Below are 19,767 nucleotides of genomic sequence, written 5' to 3'. Positions count from 1 at the left end.
AGGAGCGGATGCTCGGAGCACAGAGAAGCAATACTTCCCTCCTCCTTTGAGATGAGAAAACTGGCCCAGGCCACCTCCATCCGCTGCCTTGTTCCAAGCCTGGTCTTCTCTCTGCTGAGGCGGGAACAGGCTCCCAGGGTGCGGGTCAGCCGCAGGCCTGGCCCCCGGCTACGCAAGCCTGTGGTCTCGATCAGCATCTTTATCTGACGCCCTCAAGGAACACAGAGGCATACCCTCAAAAACATCTTCCCCCTGATTTCAGAGTTCCTCAAGCGCCTCTCCTGAGTTTCCCAGAACCTTGGGAGAGGGCCCAGTGCGGTGCCCAGAGGGAGCAGTTTGTAAAGAAAAACCAAAACAAAACATTCCCACCATCCCAAAGATGGTTTTCCACCCAGCAACACAAGCACTTGTTTCTGCCCTCAAATAAGAAAAACACAGTGATTAAAAAAAAAAAAAAAAGTGGGGGGGGGAAGCAATAATAAGACTCATTGCTGAAGAACTTCACGCGGGACAGACACCATGCAGAGTCCCTCAGATGTGTCAGCTCATTTACACTCGCCACTCGCTAGGTGGGTCTGCAGAACACAGACAGGGACACTGAGGCCCGGAATGTGGATGTGAGCAGCAGTGAGCGGGGAGTCAGGATTGGGACCGCGGGAACCTGATTCCCATATCTGTGTCCTTACAAGCACTCAGAGCTGCCATACACGTGATCCAGACCATGGACAGTGGAGACCAGCGCCTCCGCCCTGTTTCATGTGACAGGGACCCGCCTCCCCGAGTGAGGCTGTGGGGTACGTCAGCCGTGATTCCCAGGGGGCAGATGGCAGTGTCACTGCCCCAAACAGACCTGTCTGTATTCACACACATGTCTCCACCACCCACCCAGACCACAGGCTTCCCCCACCCTCTCCTCTCCTACTGTAGTTGTAATGCCCTTCTGCTCCGTGATTCCCAGCAAATTTACTGATTTGCTTGACCCTAGAATTAAAAAAAAAAAAAAAAGTTTCAGAATTGCTAATCCATACTTCTGTGAGAAATAAGCCCAAAATTAGAGTTGAAATGTGTTTAGAGTTATTTCTGTCTGCTGCCCAAGGATGCAGGACCCTGGTCCTGTGTGCACAAGTACCTTGGTTAGCTCCCTGGCTGCGTGCACCCAAGCCTCAGGGTGATTATGTCCTTCATTTTGGAAAAAAAGTAGTTTTACTTATTTTCTTTCCATGTTGTCTCCCCCATCGTGGTAAGAAACAGGCACAGACCCCGCCATACCTCTATTCTTTCGCCCAATCCCACACACCCCACGTAGCCACCAATTCCTTTGGTCCCTGGTTATTCCTTGTGTGTGGTTTGCTTCACAAATAAACAAATGCATGTATATTTTCTTATTTCCCTATTTTACTTACACAAAATAGCACAGTACATTCTTCTTCACTTTGCTTTGTTTTTTACTTAATAACACATCCTGGCGATGGCTCTGATCCCTTTACAGGAAGCTTTCTCATTGGTTTTTGTTATTGAAGTGTAACTGATAAACGACATCCCCTCAGCTGCAGGTGTATACGTGTCCGGGGCTATTCAGCCACTCTCCTGCATATGAACATATACATTGTTTCCAATATTTTATTATTATAGACAGTGTTACAATAATAATTTTTACAAGTGTGTATTTTTATATTTTTGGAAGTGTATCATCAGGATGAATTTCTAGAATTGAAATCCAAAAGGAGAACACAGATGCAGATTTTCCAGCCATTACTAAATCCCCTCCTGTAAGGGTTGTAAAAATTTGCATTCCTACAGGCAGCATGTGGGGGGCCTGTTTCCCCAAAGCCTCCCCAACAGAGTGGGGAATTTAACACTTCTGTCAGTCTATGAAGTGAGAAATGTCATGTCAGTGTACTTTTAATTTGCATTTATTTCATTACAAGGTTGCATCTTTTCATACTTTGAAAGGCAGCACTCAGCTCCTCCACTCTGTTGCAATGAGAGTAGTGACACACACAGACTGTAGGCGTCTCTGACCCGCTCCTGACTGTCTCCGAAGGTTCCCTGAGTTACTAAGTAGCAGGCAGTAGGACTGAAGCATGCGTATGTCAGCATGTTAATCAAGTGTCTATTTTCTTGAGTATTTTTGTAACCAATTATTAAATTTTGTAAAAGACTCCTTCAAAACCATGGGTTTTTCCCTTAGATCTATTACTATATATTGTATTATGTCCATGGATTCTCTAATATTAAACCAAAATTGCACTAATAAAAAAATCTCACTTCGAGGGGGACGGTGTTTTCTTGAAGTGGTATTAGACTCGGTTTGCTTATTTCTGCTTCTGCCTTCCTTACTTCATTCCTTGTGAGTTCTTGCGGTTTGCTTCATGGTTCTTTTTCTAGCTTTTTTGAGAAAGAGAATTCATTTATTCCTTTTTGTTCTCTTACTTTTATTTATAAAGACATTTAAGGCTTTAAGTTTTCCTGACTGTGGTTTTAAATACATACCACGGATTCTGATATGTGGTTGCAGGGGCCCCAGGTGGGCGGCCCCAGCACCGACCACTTGGGCAGGAAGACGATCCAGCAGCCACAGGACCAACTCTTTTCCTCCCCCTCAACCAACCGCCTAAGAAGAATTCCGATAGAGGACCTGCTCCAGGAGGAGCGCGGCCGGCATGGATGACCACACTGTGACGGGAACCAGGTTGGGTTGGGGGGGGGGGCGGGTACCAGGCAGGGTCTGTCGGATCCCGGTCCTCGGGGTCCCACAGTGTCCCGGCGGCCGCAGATGTTTGTGACCCCAACACTGACTTTCTCACCCTCCTGGGCATTGCGTTCCTTCCCTCTGACGTCCCAGACCCACAGCCCCTTCTCCTGAGCTCACGATGACACAGGGACCTCCTCGTGCCCGAGTGTCTCTGGAATTTCCACGTGTTTGTGGGTTCCCCACACTCATGCCATTACATTTGATTTCCTCCCATGAATCTGTCTCATGTCAGTGTGACTCTAGTCCGGCCAGAAGGACCTAGAAGGGGACGGGGAGTCTTGCTCCCCGACACCGTGTTTTCATGGTCATTGTTTTTTGTGAATTCTGTAACTTAGGTTTGTATTCTCCCTTCATTCAGGAGTTGATAGGGTTTTAAATTTTTGACGGAAGGGCTTTTTTTTTAATTTTGTTAATGCTTTATACTTTCATTGCACTTTGATCCAAAAGTGTCCTCTGCAGCATTCCTACCCCATTAAACTTAACGTTGTTTTCTTTGCAACCTGACAAGTGGCCAGTTTTTGTTAACATTTCCTGTGTGTTTTATGTGAATCCTGCTAATTATTAGGGCATAAATGATAACATTTTCAAAAGTCTACCTTATTATGTCTTTTACACCTTCTATATTCTAACTGATCTTTTGAGCCCTTTCCCTCCCTTGGATGAGAGCAAGGTCCTAAAGACTTCGTGTCTGTGTAAGTCGCCTGGAATCCCTTGCAGTCTTTGCCTTTCGAAGTTGGTTCTTTTGCTATGTGGTACACGAATATTCATAATTATTAGAACCTCCTTGTGAATTGTGGCTTTTAGCCATAAAGGGTGTCCTTCTTTGTTGCATGTATCATTTGTGTTTGGAGTTTACTGGGTCCAGTGAAAGCACCGCTACCCCGACCTTCGTTTCAGCACATAGCACACCGCTGCCCGCTGGTTAACTTTCACCACCCCTGAACCGTCTGTTGTAGGGGAGTCTGCCGCATGCAGAAGACTTCCGAGACTTTGTTTCTGAAACAAATTGGAAATCATTTTCTCTTACACAGTGGGCTAAACCCATTCACATGTATTGATAAGACCGATACTTTTGGTTTCAACCCTGTCATTTTTTTAACAGCTTTACTGAAGTATAATTTACGCGTCATAAAATTCACCTACCATAGGTGTGAAAGTCGATGCTTTTTTAGTAAATTTACAGAGCTGTATATGCAACACCACAATCCCATTCTAGAACATTTCCATCACCCCTAAAAAATAACCCACAGCCTTCTGAAGTTGATTCCTCTTCCGTCCTCAACACTGGCCAGTACTAACTGTACTTTGTGTCTACGGAGTTAGCTTTTCTGGGTATTTCATATAAATGGACGACATAGTATGTGGTATTCTTTACCTGGTTTCTTTTTTTTTTTTTTTTTAAGATTTTATTCATTCATTTGACAGAGAGCCCAAGCAGGGGAGCCACAGGGAGAGGGAGAAGCAGGCTCCCCACTGAGCAGGGAGCCCAGTGTGGGGCTCGATCCCAGGACCATGGGATCAAGACCTGAGCCGAAGGCAGACACTTAACCGACTGAACCACCCAGGTGCCCTGCCCGGTTTCTTTCACTCAGAATCACGTTTTTGAGTTCATCGTGTTGTAGGAAATACTATATCTTTTGTCTTTGTGAACAGTATTCCATTGTATAGCTACACCACTCATATTTATTTATTCACTAGTTGATGGAAATGGGGGTTGTTCCCACTTCCCGGCTATTTTGCATGATGCTGCTATAAACACTCGCATGAGAGAGTCTCCGTGCAAACAGGTCTTCATTTCTCTCGGGTACCGATGAGTACAATTTTGGGATCTTGTAGGGAATACGTGTTCAACGTTTTAAGCAACTGCAAAACCACTTTCCAAAGTCACTCACACCAGCGACGCCCCCAGCAGCAGGGAGGGACTTTCCGTGTCTCCAGAGACACCTCACCAACTCTCGCTCCCACCGTCTCTTGGGTTAGGAGCCATTGTAGTGAGTGTGTGTTAAAAGGAGGAGATAATGCTAAGTGAAATAAGTCAAGCAGAGAAAGACAATTATCATATGGTTTCTCTCATCTATGGAACATAAGAACTAGGAAGATTGGTAGGAGAAGAAAGGGATAAAGAAAGGGGGGGTAATCAGAAGGGGGAATGAAACATGAGAGACTGTGGACTCTGAGAAACAAACTGAGGGCTTCAGAGGGGAGGGGGAGGGGGGAATGGGATAGGCTGGTGATGGGTGGTAGGGAGGGCACGTATTGCATGGTGCACTGGGTGTTATACGCAACTAGTGAATCATCGAACTTTACATCGGAAGCCGGGGATGTACTGTACGGTGACTAACATAATAAAAAAAACATTAAAAAAAAAATAAAGGGTACCTTACTGTGATCTTCATTTTCATTTCACTAATGACTAATGTTGTTCAGCATCTTTTTTATGTGATTATTGGTCATACATACGTCTGCTTTGGAGAAATTATTCAAGCCTTTTTCTCACTTTTAATTTTTTTTTTGTCTTATTATTCAGTTCTAAGAATTCTTTAGACATTCTGGATATAAAGCTTTTGTCAAATACACGAGTTGCAAACATCTTCTTCCACTTTGTGGATTGTCTATTTTCTTAATGGGGTGTTTTGACATGCCAAAATTTTTAATTTTAATGAAGTCCTATTTATCTTTTTTTCTCCTTCATGAATCGTGTGTGTGGTATTTTAGATAAGAAATCTTCACCTAACCCAAAGTATGAAGGCGTTTCCCTTTAAAATTTCTTTTAAAGATTTTATAGTTTTGGACACCTGAGTGGCTCAGTCAGTTAAGCATCTGACTGTTGATTTTGGCTCAGGTTCTGCTCTCAGGGTCCTGGAATCGAGCCACGAGTTAGGCTGTGCTCCGCAGGGAGCCCGCTTGGGATTCTCTCTCTCCCTCTGCCCCTTCCCCTGCTCTCTCTCCTCCCTCTCTTTCTCTAATAAATAAATCTTTTAAATAAAGATTTTATAGGGGCGCCTTGGTGGCACAGCGGTTAAGCATCTGCCTTTGGCTCAGGGCGTGATCTCGGCGTTATGGGATCCAGCCCCACATCAGGCTCTTCTGCTATGAGCCTGCTTCTTCCTCTCCCACTCCCCCTGCTTGTGTTCCCTCTCTCGCTGCCTGTCTCTCTCTCTGTCAAATAAATAAAAAATCTTTAAAAAACAATAAATAAAGATTTTATAGTTTTAGATCTTACACTTAGATCTATGATCCATTTCGAATTAATTTTTGTGAATGGCGTGACAAAAGGTCTAAATTTGCCTTCGTGCACGTCTGAGCCCCGTTGTTGAAACGATATACTATTTGGGCATCGTAATTACTGTGTGCACTACATTTGTTGCTTTGTTGTTTAACTGATGTGTTTTCTTTGCTTTTTTATCTCAGTTTTATGTATTTTGGTATTGATGACAGTTCGTATTTTTGTCCTGGATATCTTGTTTGTATTCACACCTTTTTAAATTGTCTTGTTCTCATTGAATTGTTTCAAGTCCTCTTTTGAAATTTCCTTTTTATAGTAGTTTTGTGTGGATAAAAACAGTCTGTGCTTCTGCATTTATGTAGACAGGGCTGGAGACTCGGTGGGGTTTATGAGATACCTGGTTCAAACTACCCCTTGCTGTTCTCTGTCAGCACAGTGAGGCAGGCTTCCCATCCTCACCTGCGAGTGGCCACAAACAGAGGCAGTGCATGTCCCTTGATCTTGCTTTCCTTCTGGGGCCCCACACGCCTTTGCTTCTTTTTCTCTTCACAGGATGGCGTTCACCTCTCCTTTTTTGTTGCCCCAATTCCTTCCAGAGCATGACCCTCTCAAGAGCTCCCTTTTAAGCATCTTCTCTACAGCAGGGAATTGATCTACCAGAGAACTTCATATTTTCATACTGAGGGTGCCTTTCTCTTTGCAGCACTGACTTCAGGTCAATTGCAGACCCACCGTGAGGTCCCCTCTGCCCTTGTGAACTGCACTTTTCCTCTGCAGAGACTGGAGCAGGGGGACCCACTCCTTGCATTTGGTGCTTCTGTTCCTAATTACAGAGATTTTTTTTATTGGATCATTCTCTGTCTTTCAGTTATGCTGAGGACATTGGTTTTGCAAGGTTTATTGTTTTCCTTATTCCTCTTTATTTCACTTAGGGGATGCATTGTATGTTTCAGATTTACACCGTCACCAGTGCCTCCGCTACCCAGAATTCCCTATAAACTTACTTATTTTTTAAAACTCCAGCTTATACTGAAAAGAAATACATGCATTTGTCCAATATATAGGAATATATTCAAGACTCTTAAAACAGAAAATGTTGTCTCCTGTATCACTTAAAATCATCCCTCCAGCTCCACTTCGGGAAATCCCGCCCACGCTTCCATTGTTCTCATTCCCTTAACACCCTCCTCCCACCCCGCCCACAGATCTTCAGGCCCGGTGCGCCTTCCGAGGTTCTCCTTAGTGGCCACATCCTCTGTGAAGCCTTTCCTGAGAACTGGCTGGGATGTTCTCTTCCAGGGAATTCCCTCTGCAACTTCCAGTACTTTTCTTAGAGTGCTATTTCACCTCTTCTTGATGATACTCATTTGTCTTACAACCACGCTGTGCTACCCACGTTCATTCCCAGCCACTGAGCACACAATCAGGACTCCATACGTGCTCTTGAAATAAGCTCACTTCCTGTTGCCCCCGCCCCCCAGCCAGGAAAGAGCCAACACTGATAAACATTCAGGATGACCGCTTGATGGGATGCCACCATCCTGAATGATGTGCCCATTTCCACCAGTGGCTGTGGGTCTTTCCAAACCTCCTGCCCAGCTGTCCATGAGCACAGGGCATCAATGTTAGTACAAGGCAGTAATTATCTCTGAGATAAGGGAAGGACGGAGGAAAAAAGGAAGGAGAGGTGAGGAACCACATCATACGCAAAGGGCACTACCACGACTGTGCCAAACGTCCAAGCTGGCCCATGTCTCCCATCCATGAGCAATCCCAAAATGAAGGCATCTTTGATTCAGAGCTGGCTGACCTCACTGTTAGACCAGGTAAGTATGTGACTAGGAGACATGCTGAGCAAAACCAGTTTCCTTTGAGTAAAAATTCTCCCCAGTTTACCAGCATATGATTTCTAAACAGATTAGGGGACATTTTTAAAGCCTCACCTGATAACAGCTGAAAACACCTATAGACAACTGACCATGTGACCTAGGTCAGCCTCCCTGGGAGCCATCCTAACTGGAAAGGCACCTTGTGTTATGCATATAGAAGGAATCCAGAATATCAGAGCTAGAAGGGGCCGGATCAAGCATGTGTCCAGCCCCTCACCTGGGAGATGGTATCGCCCAAGCTCTCGTTCCAGCCCACGCAATGCCCTCCTGCTGCTACAGCGAGGACCCCGGCTTCTCGCCTCTGCCGGGACCTCCTGCTCCCTGCCCTGGCCGCATGACTTCGCCATCTGTGGAGCACCACCACGGCCATCGGCTGGTGTCCATCATGGTGTGCTCACGAAGGTGTGCAGACGGAGCCACGTGAGCCAGGTGGGGGGACAACGGAAAGGCAGCATCACTTCCTGTGCCCAGCGTCATACCACCCGAGGGGGTCGCCATGGGTGGGAGACCCAGCCTATTTAATGCCACAAGCCCTTCTTGTAGGGGAGTTTATGACCGGGCAGTGAACGGCTAGGCACAGAAGATCAGGCAGGAACTTAAGGAAACTGGACTTCCGTTGAAAAGAATAAAAAACCTTCATTTTGGTTCCTTCTTCCTTTTCAGCGGTTGGGGTGACAGTCTGCTCCTTACTTGCTGTTACACTGTAAGTACAGAAAATGCTGCAGTGCCTCCTTACCTGTACGAACACACGCATGCCGCGTATTTATAAAGCTTTCCATAGAAACAGAATTACTTAGGACGTTTAACAGCTTCGGGACACCACTCAAGGATCCTAGCACCGAACAGAAGATGAAAAGTACCCCTCATCCGTGTTACCTTCCCCCCAGGAACTTCTTCGAAGGGTATGTTTCTGACCAAAATATTCACTCGGGTCCCAGGAGTGGGCAGGTATGAAACTGATGTAACTAAGGGGATGCTGAAACTAATACGAGAAAGAGTATAAGGAAGAACTGAAAATCCAAAACATCATTCATGAAGTTATATCAGCATTTTTAAATTATAACCAGAATAGTCCTGACTTAAACTCTCACATAAATTCAAATCATATGGTCACTACCGTCAAGTAAGATTTCTGTGTTACTGATGGTGCTTCCCTAACACATACCATCACGTGTGAGGTGGGGTCTCTTTTCAGGAGGCTGTGATTTCATTTACGACACTCTCTGTTCCTATGTGCTTCTATTCCTCAATACAATGTCTGGATTTCATGAAGCATCATGAAAACAAGTGGTTCACGGGATCTGACGTAGGTCAGGGAGAGACACAATCCAAATGCTGTGGGATGTCTGACTTTGTGGCGATCTGGAGAATCTCTCAGAAGAAGGTGCCATCAGGGAAGGCTCCTCTAACTGGGGCACACATAGGAGGGACTGCACTAAAGCCACGTCCCGAACACAGACTGGGTTCACTCATGAGCCTCCTCCAAGCAGCCACGTTGTTCCTGAGCTTGTGGGCAGCTTTTGTAAGATTTTGTAGATGGGCAAGAAGTGGAGCTGACTGCCCTAGCCACGCTGAAGGAGTGAAGGCAAAGGTTAACTTAATTGCCCATAAAAGACGACACAGCTGAGGTGTCAGGAAGCAGCCATAGCAGAGGACAGATAGATCTTAGGCTATGGGTCTACTTGCTTTGATTTAACAGAATCGTGCTCTGCTTGCAAGCTCAGCAAAGAGAAGATGAGTGTACTGATTCAGGGGGACAAATGTGAATACATCTCTAGGTCATGGTGGGTTTTGATAGCAGAACACCAAAAACTGGCAAGGTCACCAGAGTTGGACACTAAGGTCTTCCTGTCTAGAGAAAGAAGGAGATAAGATGAGAGAGAGAGATGATGGATGGATGGATGGATGGATGGATGGATGGATGGATGGATGATAGGTAGGTAGGCAGGTAGGCAGATGGATGGATAGACAGATAGGAAGATAGATGGATAGACAGAAATCCTGTATGGGCCCCATCTGTGGTTACTGTATTACAAATATCTCCCACTCTGTTTGGAATCTGCCCCTGATGGTCTCCTCTGATGGCCAGAAGTTCTTCATTTTAACACAGTCTGATTTCTAAATCTTATCCTTGATGGATGGAACTTTCATTGTCATTTTTCCTTTTACATTATATCAGCAGATTGGCTGGTATTTGTTTTGTTTATGTGGTGAGGCAATGCAGAAATTTATTTTTGCCCACATGGATATCAAGTTGACCCACATCATTTATTGAAAAGAGCCAGCTTTCTATCTGCCTCCAGCACCACCATTAAATCAAGTGTTCACACATGCTTAATTCTGCATTGAGACTCTGTGCTATTCCTGTAGTCCATCTAAAACTGTTATTAATGGCAAAGCTTTTCAATTTCATTTTCTGATATTGGTTCGTAGTGTATAGAAATACAGTTGACCCTGAATTCAGTGTCATTGCTGAATGAATAGATTAAATCCAGTAATTTCCCCATATACTCTTTAGGAATTTTGTGCACATAAATACACCATCTCCAAACAGTGGTGGTTTTATTTCTTACTCTCCAATTTACTATAAATTTTATTTCTTCTTTCCTATTGCACCAGTTAGGAACTCGAGAACAATCCAGAAATGGTAAGAGCACACTCTGGTCTCTTCCTGGCCTCATGTGAAGAACTGGCTATTTCACCCTCTGATAGGATGGTGTGTGTGTGGAGGGGGTGATTTCTGGCCCCTTTATAAGGTTAAACCATATATACTTTTATTTCCTTGTTTCCTAAGAGTTCTAGAAAATGCTTTTCCCCCCATCTGGTAAACCACCATCATGAGTTTTCTCTTTTACTCTGATAATATGCTGAACTACATGAGTTGACTTTCAAATGTTAAATCAATCCTGTGTTTTAAAATAAACATCACTTGGACATGGCACATTACCTTTTGTATGCATCGCTGGATTTGGTCTGCTAATACTTTGGGGTTTTAAAATCGACTTTTGTGAATGAGGTTGAACTCAATTTTTCTGTTCTTGCAATGTCTCTGTCAAATTTCAATTTTTCACGTTATTTGACTCTTTTGAAAGAAATTGGGAAGTGTTACTTCTTTTCCTATTCACTGGAAGATTTTGTGTAGGGTTCATGTGACTTGGTCCAGAAGCGTTTGATAGAATTTGCTGAAAAAACTGTAAACCTAGAGTATATCCCATGTGCCTGTATGTAAAAATATAATTATAAATCTGACATTTAATTCTGATAAGAACATTTTACTGTAATAAGAATATTCAGATTTTCTGCCTTTTCTTGGGTCCATTTTTTTAACTTGTGTTTCCAGGATTTTGGTATTTCACCTAAATGTTCAAATTTCTTTCCATACAATTGGTCATAATGGTTTTCCCACGAAATGATCTTTGTAACGACTGCAGTATCTTTAGCAATATCCCCTCTTGGGTCCTGATATTTTCCTGATGTCATTAGGGATTTATCAATTTTCAAAGATTCTTTTCTTCTTCTTTTTAAGATGTATTTATTTGTTTAAGAGAGACCGAGAGAATGTGCTGGTGAGAATGGGGGAGGGGCAGAGGGAGAGGGAGAAGGAGAGAAGCAAACTCCCCACTGAGTGCAGAGCCCAACACGGGGCTCGATCTCATGACCCTGAGACCATGACCTGAGCCGAAATCAAGAGTCAAACACTCAACACCTGAGCCACGCAGCCTCCCCTTAAAGATTCTTTTCAAAGAACCAGCTTTGGTTTTGTTAAATCTCCATATTGTGTATTTATTTTCTATTTCATTACTTTATATTCTTATATTTATTTCCATCATCTTATTTTCTTTGTATTTAATTTGCTTTTTGAGATCAGATTCTTTGATGGTTCATTATTAACTTTTTTCTAATATATACATTTAAGGCTACATTTCCTTCTAATTAGAATAATTTAGCTCCAGGGGCACCTGGGTGGCTCAGCCATTTAAGCATCCGACTCTTGGTTTCAGCTCATGATCTCAGGGTTGTAAGATGGAGCCCTGTGTTGGGCTCCGTGCTCAGCAGGGAGTGTGCTTGGGATTCTCTCTCTCCCTCTGACCCTCCCCCCACTCATGCACACTGTATTTCTCTCTCTAAAATAAATACATTTTTTTAAAAAAAGAACAATTTAGCTCCGTTAACCACCTCCCAACTTGTATGCTATTCTATTTTGAGACTCTCTCTATATTAAAAACCCGTAAGACATTATTATTGCAAACACTTTTAAATACACCCTCCTATTTACCCTTCTCTCTGCTCTTAATTCCTTTCTGTTTCCCTGAACTTCCATCTGGAATCATTTTCCTTCTGTTCATATAAAAATCACTGGTATTTGTTTTGCTGTTGTCTTTGATGATTCTTGTTTGTGTCTTGTTTGTCTTTATTGGGTTCCTGTCTGGGAGCTACGGTGACAGCTTGCGGGAGAGCGGGCAGGCCCCCGTCTTCCCTTGTGTACCACCCTCTGAGCTTCACCGTTCTGTTGAAAAGTCAGCTGTCAGACTTGTTGTTGCCTCTCCCAAAGTAATATGTGGGCTTTTTTTTTTTTTTGCTTGCTTTTTGGCTGTTTTTAAGATTTTCTCTTTGCCTGTGGTTTCAGCAGTTTTGCTATGACGTCACCAGTACTCACAAGTCACCTCAATCCAGTCGGGGCTGAAGGACTGACTGTTAGTCTGCAGGGACTTCTCTACTTCTGGTATATCCTTTTTCTCGAGTTGTAAACTTTCGAGGTCCAAAACCAAAGCCTAGGGGTTGCTGGCAGATTTGAAATGAATGCACCATCTTACAACTTGCTTTCTGTCCATCCTTCCTCTTCTGTGTTCCTGTATCTCTTTCTTGCCAACTTCCAGATTCATCAGATACGTTTATTATTCTGTTAGCTTGGTGCTTACGTATTCTTTTGCAACTTGACCTGGAGATCACGATTGGCACCCCCTAGTTACCAAAGTCTGACTCCACATTTCGGTTTCTACTGGGAACTTGCTTGTGTCCTCAGCCTCTGAGCCACCACTTTCAGAAACCACAGACGTTGCCAGGGGAAGATCTGCCCCGAGGACAGACTCAGCCTTCCATGTCTCCGCACCCCCCCACCCCCGAACTCCACAGTTCTCCAGTGCTTTCAAAGAAATTTCGGCTTCTTTCTCCAGCTCCTCTAGCCGTTCTCAGTGGGAGGGTTGGTCCAGACCTAGGCTGCCATCACCACATGTGGACACTAGGCAGTCATCACTATGACTGATACCTGGTTCACCTCCAGTTGTTTGAGTTTTCAGATGCCAACATAGAGAATATGTATCATGGGAGAATTTGGACCTCTATCATAATATCCAAGATTTACTACTAAATTCTTGCTATGTTTGACCCTGGCCTAAGTACTTAATCCCCAGAAAAGGCTTTGAGTTGAGAGTACTGTTATCAGCCTACTCTTCAAGTCCTAAATATGATCACAGAGGGTAACCTGTCAAGGCCATAGGACATGACTGGGCAGTGGTGGGAAGGAACCTATAGGATCTGACCTCAGAGTCTCAGCTCTTAACCAGTGCACTACATTGGTTGGCTGGGAAGCAGTTAAACGTTTCTGAAAAACCACAGACCCTCGAATGGTAAGGTAGATGTCAGCATGAAGTTAACAGACTTGAACCAATGCACTTGCCAGAGGGAAAGAGCCAGAACATGGGGGAGAAGGTGCTTTGATGAGCAGCCTGTAACCAGAATAGCAAAATGCACATTAATAAGGATATTTTTCTAAACATACTGCAACTCTGAATTACAGACATGCCATGGAAGAGTTCAATAGTTACACTCTTGAGAGCAATAATGCCATATTTATCTGGGTTTAATTCCAATAATATTCTCAGGAGGATGATGCAAACCCCTCCAGTTACAAAACCTCATACCCTTGGGGGCAGGGCTCACAGAGCGTCTTTTCATCTGTTATCCACAACAGAGGAAGAGGAGCCCCAGAAGGAGGGAGGGGACCCAGCAGGTAGCAGGGAGCGAGCCAGTGATGGGTCACCGCTGTCACCTGATATCTTGGCTAATTCCATTCCCTGGGGTCCCAGCAGCAGGTGTCCTGGGGGTCAAATCCCCCCAGAAGGCCTTTCTGCCTCCTCCCACCTTGACTGCAAACCCAGGTGCCAAGGAGCTGTGCGCTGTGCCAGCAGGAACCCTTTTCAGCACACAAGAGGTATGCTCCCATCCTCCAAGCCAGGACATAACTAGAATGACTCAGGTCCCAAGAAAAGGTAAGCCCAGTGAACAGGAAAAATTACATTAGCAAGGAAATCATCGTGGCCATATTGAAAATCCCGTTTCAAATTTTCCCAAAAATGTCATAAACTGAGATGGAGTCAAATCCAACATTTTTACCAAAATGAACAATTAGGAAATGAGTTCTGTGGAGTTTCCACATACGAACAACACGGGTGGCTGATTACCTTGACTACTCTTGGTTGCCCCAGCTCCTGTGACAGTGGTATGGCAATGTGGCTGCCTCTTGCGGGAAGGCTGCAGGGCGTGGGGGACTTGGGAGGGAGAGCAGCCAGGTCCCGGCCCCCCCCACCCCCCCGCAACAGAGTCAGATGCTCACAACATGAAAGGAGCCCACCTTCAGGAAGGATCCAGAACCTCGCCAGGGCCTGGGACTTTGGACCTATGGCATTTGCTTTCCCACACTATCTCGCAATGCCTGCAAAATCTCCCCGTTCTCCTACCCCTGACCCGCGGACCCCTGGGTGATTACGTGGGGACTTACACCGCAGTCTGCCGCTCTGCTTTTGTGCACACACCCACAGCTGTGCAGGTGCACGTGTAAAGCCTGGGGTTCAAGGGCGCCCTGCTACTTGAACTGCTAGCGGTTCTGACGCAGCTGTGTCCACGGCGGGTCCCGTGACCGCCACCGGCCGTGTGCCGCCGTCGGCGGGAAGCGCGAAACAGGGCTGCTGCTCGAATAAAAGAACAGACGCTGCGCTGAAACTGAAAATGGAAACAACGGACACAGGAGCCTTGATTTAACCAAGCGCTGGCCTGTGTTTCACGTTCCGGTGTCAGGAAATGTATGACTAATACGATTACACAGCCTTTTAAGAGAATAGCTACAGTTTTCCATATTTTATTTTAATTATAATGGTCCATTTCTGAAAAGCCCTTAGAAAACTATTTTAGGGAATTTTACCCTGTACAGTCAGAGAGCAGCGCTTTCCCACTGGTTTTCAGGCTGACAGTTTGGCTCCTGGTCAGAGAGCCCTCGGGGAAGCATCTGCGAGACCAGTCCCGGGGGCAAAAGGCAGCTTGGTGCACAGTGAGGTCAAGCGGAGAGCTGGTGCTCAACTTCCTGGGACAGGGCGCTGGGAGGCGCCCTGACGGTTAGAAGTCTACCTCCTAAGGAAGAGAAGGCAGTTGCCTCGGGACCCTAAGTAGGGTGATTCCACCCCAGTGGCACCCGCAGAGCTGAGCTCACAGACTTGCCAAAGAAGGCCAACAGGCTGTGGTCTGGAGAGCCCTCCCCCTTTCCATCATCTCCTCCCCGCTTCTCCCAGTTCTATCCTCTGGGAACCTCCCTCCGGTTTTCCCCAAGTGGGCGGAAGGAGAACCACGGGGGAAACTTCACGAAGCAGCTCCAGCTCCCTCCCCAGTTGGAGTGGATCTGCTCCCTCACCCTTGGAATACTCCTGCCTTTGGGGAGGATTTGGGACCCCACTGCACCATAAGCCTAAAGCAATGCACGCGTGAGTCAGCTGATTTTTATCCCACAGGTATACAGCACCGCCCCCCCCCCGTGGATTAGCTGTGCCCACGGCTTCCACAAGGCCACCAGCAGCTCAAAGCAGCCGAGGATGAGTATGACCCAGGATGAAAACGGGATTTCATCTGAGTCTCCCAGAGCTAGAGATTCCAGATAGCGCCATGTGGCCAGACTGGCCCCCACACAGGGAGCCAGCCAGCAAAACTCCACGTCCTCACCTTGACTCCAGCTTCTCCCAGGACGAGCATCTGACCAGCTCTTCCCTCTTACACACCACTTACCCTCTCCCAGAGAGCGTGGTTCCAGGAGGAAGAGAGGCAGGCAGCCCAACAGCAGTTTCTAGGTGCCTATGGCCAGTCTAGCACCCACACCGCAAACCTGTTCCCAGAGAGGTCAGAGTCCTGAGTAAATGTGCGAGCACGTCCTTACAACAGTGTTGATTCGAAAAATCACACCCGCGGGGCGCCTGGGTGGCTCAGTCCGTGAAGCATCTGCCTTTGGCTCAGGTCATGATCTCAGGGTCCTGGGATCGAATCTCACGTCAGACTCCCTGCTCACTGGGGAGACTGCTTCTTCCTCTGCCCCTCCCCCTGCTCATGCTCTCACTCACTCTCTCTCAAATAAATAAATAAAATCTTAAAAAAAAAAGAAAAGAAAAATCACAGCTCATATGTCCTTGTGAGCACCATCCCAGGGATCTTATAAAAAACAGCTCTCTCTGCTTTTCAAGCTTTCTCAAGAATGAAAGCAGCTGCTGGGCCGCCCCAGACATCACACAAACATACAGGACCAGAGCTCCATGCCCCGCCCCCATCCCGTCCCACTCTGAGGACCCACGCTGCCCGGGTGTGGAAGGCCCCTGGAGAGGAGACAATAGCATATTCCCAATGCTTCTCGTAGTGGTGCTGCATTATCGGCATTCTCTCTCCCTATCTCAGAGGTTTGAGGTATCTGCAAGATTCTTACCTTCATATAAAATATTTCAGAGAAATCAAATTGCCCCTTGTCAACTGAACTTTGGAGTTTGCAAAAGAGTCATATGATAATTCAGCCCTAAATGGCCGTTCAGAGATAGAAAAATAACTTTAAAGTATGTATTGAATTTTTCTAGAGGCTGCTTACTTTTACTGGTATATTAAAATTATTTCTCCCTGAAGCATGAACAGAAATTTCACAAAATGCTAATGTCAGGACACTTGAACTCAATAAATTCACTTCTATTATCCTTCTATTCCTTCCCTAAGCCTGGCCATCACTCTGCTCAAGAATTAAATCAAGTAAGAACCACCACTCGCTTAATGCAAGCTCTCACCTCAGCAGTAAGCTTATGGTAGTCTAATGTATTATACACTGAAGAAAATTTTCTTACAAAAAAACAGCATAACCATCACAGCCACTAAATTTTCCCCTGGAAAAAAAATGCATTTTAAAGTAAGTGGTGTATTTTCCTCCTTCTCCCTAACTTGAGATTTCCCTTGGTAAAAGTCAAGAGAACAGAGTTCCAGCGTGCATATCACTCAAGATCAATCAATTTTCTGGAGGCATTTTTCTCCGTGAGAAAAGACCACCGCTCGCTCTAATCATTTTGGATTTTTTTGCCTTCACACACTCGTTTCCTAGGGACAATCTAAATAAGCAAGTTCCATGAACTGACTACATCTTACAGCACACTACCTTGAGAAGGCAATGGAAAACATTTAGCATCAAAGACTAGCTTCATCTATCAATGGGTGACATTTTAAAAACGAAACAGGAAGAAAAGCTAGAAAAAGAAAACCCAGTTTACCTGTCCTATTAAGGTAATGAAGAAGGCATTTATGATACGGAATTCTTGCTAGTTTTAGTACTTTTTTTATAATGTTCTATAGATGTGTCTATTGGGAGAAGCTAGGGTATAACCCGGATTCAAACAGGCTCAGACCCTCAGCGAGTGCAAACAGCAAGATGGTCTTTCTCAACACACTGAGCTTCCAACATGGTCCACCGCGATCACAGAGCAGCACCAGCCACTCACCGTGGCACCTGGACCCACCCATCCCCCACCCACTCCCCGCCCGGAAATGACATCACTTCCATCAACCCATTGGCCAGGACTGGTCACATGGCCAAGCCTAATTTCATGGAGACAGGGCTATTTTGGTCCCAAAGGCACCCCAAAGGACACTGAATCCTGTGGTGTTGGTGAGCCCCATAATAGCAAGCACACCACTTTGCCGCTGCCTTTACCCAGCGATGGACCCCAAAACCTGATGCAGAGACATGCAGTTCCCAACACCAGCCACCCATTAATAGTGTAGGGAAAGCTTTACAGGGCCCATCCTAGATCAGCAAACCCCACAACTCCGGGGTGGGTGGGACCCAGGCATCTGTGGCCTTTCGAGGTCCTGCACGTGATTTCAGGACGCAGCCCTCCCTGATGGGGCTCAGCATCAGTCCCAGCTCCAGCCTCCCCACTGCCGGGAGGAGGAGGGACTAGACCAGCAGGATTTCTAAGGCTCGGGATCTCAGCCTGAGAAATGGTGCTGGTGAGCACTGCATATTCCAGTATCCGTCTGCCAGAGTTTGGATTCTGTGGTGTCTAGATGGGGCCTGGGAATCTGCATTTGACTGGTGACCCCCTACACACACACACACACACACACACACTTTAAAACACACTGCCAAGGAGGCTTCCATCTGTGATGGTTAATTTTATGTGTCAACTTGATTGAGCCAAGGGACGCCCAGAGTGTTGGTACAACATAATTTCTGGGTGTGTCTATAAGGGTGCTTCTGGAAGAGATTAACATCTGATTGATTAGACCAAGTAAAAAATACGCTTCCTCCAATGCGGATGGCATCATCCACTGCACTGAGGGTCCATCTAGAACAAGACAGAGGGCGCGTAAATGTGCTCCTCGTTTGGACTGGGACATCCATCTTCTCCTGCACTCAGACACTGGCGCCCCTGACTCTCTGGCCTTTGGACTCGGGATGAGAACTCACAGCGCGGCCCCGCCCCCCAGGTTCTCAGGTCTCCAGACTCCGACAGAAGCACCCCACCAGCCTTCCCGGGTCTCCAGCGTGCAGATGGTGGATTGGGGGCTTCTCGGCCTCTGTTACAGCATGAGCCAATTCCTGCACTAGACCTGCTCTCAGGCGTATCTAAGGCTTTACACAGTGCCAACCACAAGCGGCCAGCCAGGCTGTCCCAGAGAAGGAACTGCTTCCACTACGGCCAATCCAATCCTCCCCTTGCTTTGCTTCCCCGACATCTCTAGGAAACCCCTCCCCGAGCTCCTGTCGGGGGAGAGCTCCCTACCACTTTCGGTTTGCTGTTTCCCACTATGAATCCACATTGGCTCAGACAAACCCCTGAAAAGCTGCACTGGGCCTCGTTTTACCTTTCAACAGCACGTTGCCAATGGTGGAGGAGATTAGAGGGGCCAGGAGGGCACAGGAATGACAGACAAGGACAAAACATGCCCACAGGTCCAGCGGTCCACACTGAAAATCATGCATTCCTACCCTATGTAAAGAGTTCCCAGCACTAAATAAGCACAATACTGGAACATATAGAACTGGATTCCTCCTTCCCCATCTCCCCCTGCGAGGGCAAGATTCTGGAACACGGAGGAAGGGGTTCCGTGCTGAAGTTCTAGGAACACAGAACAAACCCCCTCCTCCCTCAGACAGAAAATGCTGTTTTTGCCACAGGATCCAAGTAATTTTTCCACCATTTCCAGGTGGACAGATGGAAGCCCATTTCAGCACCAACTCTGGGAATGATCCATTATTGTGAAATGTTACCCCAACTTCTGAGCAGGAATGCTTCCCAGACCCTCACATCGCAGCAAACAGAGTGGACCATTGCTGGTCACTTGGGGCCCGTGGCAGCTGGGCACACACCACACAGATGGCCAGGCGGGGAGCAGATGCCCGTGAGGTTGACAGACAGACACATGTGGACAATCAGAAGCTGGAATGGCTGGAACGCAGGCAGGTCGGTCCCGGTCAGGCCACGTGTGTTTTAGAAAGTGTCACCCCTCCTTATGGAGACCAGTCTTCTTCCAGCATCTGGGAAGGCTTCCTGCCATACCAATGCGATGGGCACTGAGGGGACAGGGAGAGCCCACATCCCCATCCCAGA

General features: G+C 46.2%; 1 long non-coding RNA gene across 1 annotated transcript in view; it reads right to left on the bottom strand.

Annotated features, from left to right (window-relative positions):
* Nucleotides 1-398: 398 nt before the first annotated feature.
* Nucleotides 399-19,767, bottom strand: part of LOC117802779 — a 297,497-nt gene continuing 278,128 nt past the window's right edge. Inside the window, exons 4-5 of the long non-coding RNA XR_004626318.1 lie at nucleotides 1,404-1,587; nucleotides 399-981 (exon numbers count right to left, since the gene is read on the bottom strand). This is a non-coding gene — a long non-coding RNA (uncharacterized LOC117802779). The remainder of the gene's footprint in view (nucleotides 982-1,403; nucleotides 1,588-19,767) is intronic.

The sequence above is a fragment of the Ailuropoda melanoleuca genome, chromosome 6 (genome assembly GCF_002007445.2).
Source record: "Ailuropoda melanoleuca isolate Jingjing chromosome 6, ASM200744v2, whole genome shotgun sequence".
Taxonomy (NCBI): Eukaryota; Metazoa; Chordata; class Mammalia; order Carnivora; family Ursidae; genus Ailuropoda; species Ailuropoda melanoleuca.
This window is presented reverse-complemented; position numbering and strand designations above follow the sequence as displayed.